Source organism: Neovison vison, chromosome 12 (genome assembly GCF_020171115.1).
Source record: "Neovison vison isolate M4711 chromosome 12, ASM_NN_V1, whole genome shotgun sequence".
In the NCBI taxonomy this organism is placed as follows: Eukaryota; Metazoa; Chordata; class Mammalia; order Carnivora; family Mustelidae; genus Neogale; species Neogale vison.
Window position 1 is genome coordinate 98,677,693 of NC_058102.1, and position 7,306 is coordinate 98,684,998.

Sequence of the window (7,306 nt, forward strand, 5' to 3'; positions counted from 1 at the left end):
CAAGCCAGAAAGGACTGGTATGATATATTCAGAGCAGTAAATGAGAAAAATATTCTGCCAAGAATACTATATCCAGCTAGGCTATCACTGAAAATAGAAGAGAAAAAAGGTTTCCAGGACAAACAAAAACTAGAAGAATTTGCAAACACCAAAACAGCCCTACAGGAAATATTGAAAGGGGTCCTCTAAGCGAAGAGAGAGCCTGAAAGTAACAGACCAGAAAGGAACAGAGAAAATATACAGTAGCAGTGAAATTACAGGCAATACAATTTCACTAAAATCACGTCTTTCAATAGTTACCCTGAATGTAAATGGGGTTAATGTCCCAATCAAAAGACACAAGATAGCTTTCCCTCTCTCACAATACCTTGCACTCTTCTTTTCCAACCCAGTCCCAGAAGAATGACTCCTGTGAAGAAGGGTGGTAAGAAGAAGGGCTGTTCTGCCATCGATGAGGTAGTGACCAGAGAATACACAATCAATATTCACAAGTGCATCCATGGAGTGGTTTTCAAGAAACATGCCCCTCAGTCACTCAAAGAGATCCAGAAATTTTCCATGAAGGAGATGGGAACTCCAAATGTGAAACTGACATGAGGGCTCAACAAAGCTGTCTGGGTCAAAGGAATAAGGAACATTCCATTCCACATCCATGTGTGGTTGTCCAGAAACCGTAATGAAGATGAAGATTCCCCAAACAAGCTCTACACACTGGTCACCTATGTACCAGTCACCACTTTCAAAAATCTACAGACAGTTAACATAGATGAAAACTAATTACTGATTGTCAAATAAAGGTATAAAACTGCAAAAAATAAAAAAATAGACACAGGATATCAGAATGAATTTTTTAAAAAGACCCATCAATATGCTGTCTGCAAAAAAACCCATTTTAGACCCAAAGACACCTCCAAATTTAAACTGAGGGGGTGAAGAAAAATTAACCATGCTAATGGACATCAAAAGAAAGCTGGGGTGGCAAGCCTTATATCAGATCAATTAGATTTTAAGCCAAAGACTATGGTAAGAGATGAGAAAGGAAATGATATCATAATTAAAGGGTTTGTCCTACAAGAAGATCTAAAAATTTTAAGTATCTATCCCTCTAACATGGGAGTAGCCAATTATATAAACTGATTAAGAACAAAATCAAAGAAAATATCAAAATAATACAATAATAGTAGGGAACTTGACCACCCCCACTCACTGAAATAGACAGATCATCTAAGCAAAAGATTAACAAGGAAATAAAGGCTTTAAATGACACACTGCACCAGATGGACATCATAGATATATTCAGAACATTCCATCCCAAAGCACCAGAATACACATTCTTCTCTAGTGCACATGGAACATTCCCCAGTATACATCACGTCTTGAGTCACAAATCAGGTCTCAATTGGTACCAAAAGACTAGGATCATTCCATGCATATTTTCAGACCAAAATTCTCCTAACCTAGAAGTCAATCACAAAAAGAAAGCTGGAAAGAACAAATACATGGAGGATAAAGAGCCTACTAAAGAATGAATGGGTCAGCCAGGAAATTAAAGAAGAACTTTAAAAATTTATGGAAACAAATGCAAATAAAAACACAACTGTTCAAAATCTTTGGGACACAGTGTAGGCAGTCCTGAGAGAAAAGTATATAGCAATACAAGCCTTACTCAAGAAACAAGAACGGCCTCAAGTATACAACCTAACTCTACACCTAAAGCAGCTGGAGACAGAACAGCAAAGAAACTTAAACCCAGCAGAAGAAGAGAAATAATAAAGATCGGAGCAGAAGTCAATGAAATAGAAACCAAAAGAACACTAGAACCAATCAATGAAACTAGGAGCTGGTTCTTTGAAAGACTTAGTGAGAGTAACAAACCCCTGACCAGATTTATCAAAAAGAAATGAGAAAGGACCGAAATAAATAAAATCATGAATGAAAGAGGAGATATCACAACCAACACCATAGAAATAGAATTATAAGAACATATTAGAGCAACTCTACACCAGCAAATTTGACAGTCAGGAAGAAATGGATGCATTCCTAGAGACATAGAAACTATCAAAACTGAACCACAAGGAAATAGAAAACCTGGACAGAACAGACTCACAACCAGTAAGGAGATTGAAGCAGTCATCAAAAATCTCCCAACAATCAAGAGCCCAGGGACAGATGAATTCCCAGTGGAATTCTACCAAACATTCAAAGAAAAATTAATACATATTCACCTAAACTGTTCCAAAAAATAGAAATAGAAGGAATACTTTCAAACTCTTTTTATGAGGACAGCATTATGGTGATTCCAAAACCAGGAAAAGACCCAATCAAAAACAAGAATTATAGACCAATATCCTTGATGAACATGGATGCAAAAATTCTCACCAAAATACTAGCCAATAAGATCCAGCAGTACATTAAAAGGATTACTCACCACTATCAAGTGGGATTTATTCCTGGGTGGCTGCAAGGTTGGCTCAACATTCACAAATGAATCTATGTGATACAATACATTAATAAAAGAAAGAACAAGAACCATATAATACTCTCAATAGATGCTGAAAAAGCATTTGGCAAAGTACAGCATCGTTTCTTGATCAAAACTATTCAAAGTTTAGGCATAGAGGGTATATACCTCAATATCATCAAAGCCATCTATGAAAAACCCACAGAAAATATCATTCTTAATGGAGAAAAACTGAGAGCTTTTCCCCTAAGGTCAGAAACACAGCGAGTCAAGATGGCGGAGAAGTAGCAGGCTGAGACAACTTCAGCTAGCAGGAGATCAGCTAGAGAGCTTATCTAAAGATTGCAAACACCTGCAAATCCATCGGCAGATCGAAGAGAAGAACAGCAATTCTAGAAACAGAAAAACAACCACTTTCTGAAAGGTAGGATTGGTGGAGAAGTGAATCCAAAGCGACGGGAAGATAGACCCCGGGGGGAGGGGCCGGCTCCCAGCAAGCGGTGGAGCAAGAGAGCACAAAATCAGGACTTTTAAAAGTCTGTTCCTCCCCTTCCAATTTACCCAAATGAGAGACTATGGACTCTGAAAAACAATCTGAGGGGTTTGAAGTGGCAGGGTGGGGGGGTGGGGGGGTGGGAGGTTGGGGTACCAGGTGGTGGGTATTATAGAGGGCATGGCTTGCATGGAGCACTGGGTGTGGTGAAAAAATAATGAATAATGTTTTTCTGAAAATAAATAAATTGAAAAAAAAAAAAAAAGTCTGTTCCGCTGAGGGACATCGCTCCAGAGGCTAAACTGGGGCGAAGCCCACGCGGGGTCAGCGTGGCCTCAGGTCCCGCAGGGTCACAGAAGGATCGGGGGTGTCTGAGTGTCGCAGAGCTTGCGGGTATTGGAGTGAGAAAGCCGGCTGAAGAGACAGAGCCAACAGTGAGCTCGCAGTTCGGGGTTACCTTGAACTGGTCGCAAGCTCGGTGAGCTCAGAGCTGGGCCGGAGATCAGGCAGATGGGAGTTACTGGGAGCTGTTCTTTGAGGGCGCACTGAGGAGTGGGGCCCCGGGCTCTCGGCAACTCCGGGCCTGAGACCAGGAGGCCGCCATTTGTATTCCCGTCCTCCGGTACTTTACGGAAAGCGCTCAGGGAACAAAAACTCCTGAAAGCAAACCCAAGCGGATTACTCAGCCGGGCCCCTGGTAAGGGCGGTGCAATTCCTCCTGGGGCAAAGACACTTGAGAATCACTACACCAGGCCCCTCCTCCAGAAGATCAACAAGAAATCCAGCCAAGACCAAGTTCACCTACCAAGGAGTGCGGTTTCAATACCAAGGAGAGCACCAGAATTCCAGAGAAGGAGAAAGCAAAGTATGGAACTCATGGCTTTCTCCCTGTGATTTTTTAGTCTTGCAGTTAAAGTAGTTTTTTTCTTTTTCATTTTTTTTATCTTCTTTTGCTATTTTTTTTAATTTTTTTAATTTTTACCATTTTCATTTTTAATGATTTTTAAATAGTTTATCTAATATATATATTTTTTCCTTTTCATACTTTTCTTTATTTGTTATCTTTTTTTAATTCCTTTTTTTTCCCTTTTTTTTTTTGAACCTCTTTTTATCCCCTTTCTCCCCCCTCACGATTTGGGATCTCTTCTGATTTGGTTAAAGCATATTTTCCTGGTGTTGTTGCCACCCTTTTAGCATTTTACTTGCTCCTTCATATACTCTTATCTGGACACAGCAAAAAGAAATAAAAGGCATCCGTATCAGCAAAGAAGAAATAAAACTATCACTCTTTGCAGATGATATGATACTTTCTGTGGAAAACCCAAAATACTCCACTGCAAAACTGCTAGAACTCATATAGGAATTCAGTAAACTTTCAGGATATAAAATCAATGCACAGAAATCAGTTGCATTTCTATACACCAACAGTAAGACAGAAGAAAGAGAAATTATGGAGTTGATCCCATTTACAACCATTTACAGTTGCACCCAAAACCATGAGATACCTAGAATAAACCTAACCAAAGAGGCAAAGAATCTGCACTAACAAAACTATAAAGTACTAATGAAAGAAATGGAGGAAGACACAAAGAAATGGAAAAATGTTCCATGCTCCTGGATTGGAAGAATAAATATTGTGAAAATGTCTATGCTACCTAAAGCAATCTACACATTTAATGCAATTCCTATCAAAGTACCATCCATCTTTTTCAAAGAAATGGAACAAATAATCCTAAAATTTATATAGAACTAGAAAAGACGCTGAATAGCCAGATATAGGTTGAAAAAGAAAACCAAAGTTGGTGGCATCACGATGCCAGACTTCAAGCTCTATTATAAAGCTGTCATCATCAAGACAGTATGGTACTGGCACAAAAACAGACACACAGATCAATGGAACAGAATAGAGAGCCCAGAAATAGACCCCCAACTCTATGGTCAACTAAAGGTCAACAAAGCAGAAAATAATGTCCAATGGAAAAAAGACAGTCTCTTCAGCAAATGGTGTTGGAAAAATTCGACAGCCACATGCAGAATGAAATTGGACCATTTCCTTACACTACACACAAAAATAGACCCAAAATAGATGAAGGACCTCAGTATGAGAAAGGAATCTATCAAAATCCTTGAGTAGAACACAGGCAACAATCTCTTCAACCTCAGCCACAGCAACTTCTTCCTAAAAACATCACCAAAGACAAGGAAAACAAAGGCAAAAATGAACCATTTGGACTTCTTTAGGATCAAAATCTTTTGCACAGTACGGTCAACAAAACCAAAAGACAGTTGACACAATGGGAGAAGATATTTGCAAATGACATATCAGGTAAAGGGCTAGTATCCAAAATCTATAAAGAACTTGTCAAACTCAATACCCAAAGAAGAAATAATCCAATCAAGAAATGGACAGAAGACATGAACAGACATTTTTGCAAAGGAGATATCCAGATGGCCTCAGATGCACACACACACACACACACACACACACAGTGCTCTATATCACTCAGCATCGGGGAAATACAAATAAAACCACAATGATGTACCACCTCACACCAGTCAGAATGGCTAACATCAACAAGTCAGGAAATGACAGATGCTGGCGAGGTTGCGGAGAAAGGGGAACCCTCCTACACTGTTGTTGGGAATGCAAGCTGGTGCAGCCAATCTGGAAAACAGCATGGAGTTTCCTCAAAAAGTTGAAGATAGAGCTACCTCACAACCCAGCAATCTCACTACTGGGTATTTACCTTAAAGTTACAAATGTAGTGATTCAAGGGGGCACATGCACCCAAATCTTTCTAGCAACAAAGTCCACAATAGCCAAACTATGGAAAGAACCTAGATGTCCATCAACAGATGAATGGATAAAGAAGATGTGGTATATATACATGATAGAATACTATGCAGCCATACAAAAAGTGAAATCTTGCCATTTGCAAAGACGTGGATGGAACTAGAGGATATTTTGCTAAGAAAAATAAGTCAATCAGAAAAAGACAATTATCATATGATCTCTCTGATACCAGGAATTTGGGAGGCAGGGTGGGGGTGTTGGGGGTAGGGCGGAAAAAAATGAAACAAGGTGGGGACTGGGGAGGGAGACAAACCATAAGAGACCCTTAATCCCAGGAAACAAACTGAGGGTTGCTGGGAGGTGGGGGTAGGGATAGGGTGACTGGGTTATGGACATTGGGGAGGATGTGTGCTATGTTGAGTGCTGTGAATTGCGTAAGACTGATGATTCACAGGTCTGTACCACTGAAGCAAATAATACATTAATTTAAAAAAAGAATGATAGGGTGCCTGGGTGGCTCAGTTGGTTAAGCGACTGCCTTTGGCTCAGGTCATGATCCTAGAGTTCAGGATCAAGTCCCACATGGGGTTCCCTGCTCGGCATGGAGTCTGCTTCTCCAGCTGACGTCTCTCCTCTCATGCTCTATCTCTCATTCTCATTCTCTCTCTCTCTCAAATAAATAAATAAAATCTTTTAAAAAAATAAATATAAAAAAGAATGGTGAATAAAGAAAGGGTTAAATAGATAAATGTAAATAAATAGTATTATGTAATGTTATATAAATTTCAAAAATAAGACTAAAATTAAATGAAAGCAATGGAGTAAAAAATGACAGCATTAAAGAGCTCTAATGTCTTGTATTGTTTAGGAAAATGATAAACATTTAGTAATTGGCCCTTGTTAGGTTAAATGAGCCTGTGGAAATTTCTAGGAATAATACTAATACTAATAATCTGTTAAAAATAACCAATTCAAACGAAAAAGAAAAAGGAAGACACACAGAAACAGGGATTAAAAAATCTGGTCAAAGAAATAAATCCAAAAATCAGTGCTATAATAAATTTAATTGCCTAACTATTATAGTCAAATGGCAAATATTTTCCAACTGAATTTATAAAACAATATATTTATGTCTTTTGTCTAAGTTACACATTCAAATATTAGAACAATAAGAGCAAAAATGTTGGAAGTGTCCTAGTGCAACAGTACTGTGGGCAATGCATTCTTCGCCCATCTGATTGACAAAATTAAGATTGTTAGCACCCAGTGATGGTGGTGATAAAAGACAAGGAGATGCACGCATTCCATCAATATGACATATGATACATATTTTTTTTTAATTAATTAATTAATTAATTTTATTATGTTAGTCACCATATAGTACATAATTTGTGTTTTTTTCCAATTTATTTATTTTCAGAAAAACATTATTCATTATTTTTTCACCACACCCAGTGATCCATGCAAGCCGTGCCCTCTATAATACCCACCACCTTAGAACCCCTACATCCCACCCCCCCGCCACTTGAAACCCCTCAGACTGTTTTTCAGAGTCCAT

At 38.7% G+C, this 7,306-nt stretch overlaps 1 pseudogene; it reads left to right on the plus strand.

The window, feature by feature from the left end:
• Positions 1–402: 402 nt before the first annotated feature.
• Positions 403–777, plus strand: LOC122891633 (annotated as a pseudogene).
• Positions 778–7,306: the final 6,529 nt, after the last annotated feature.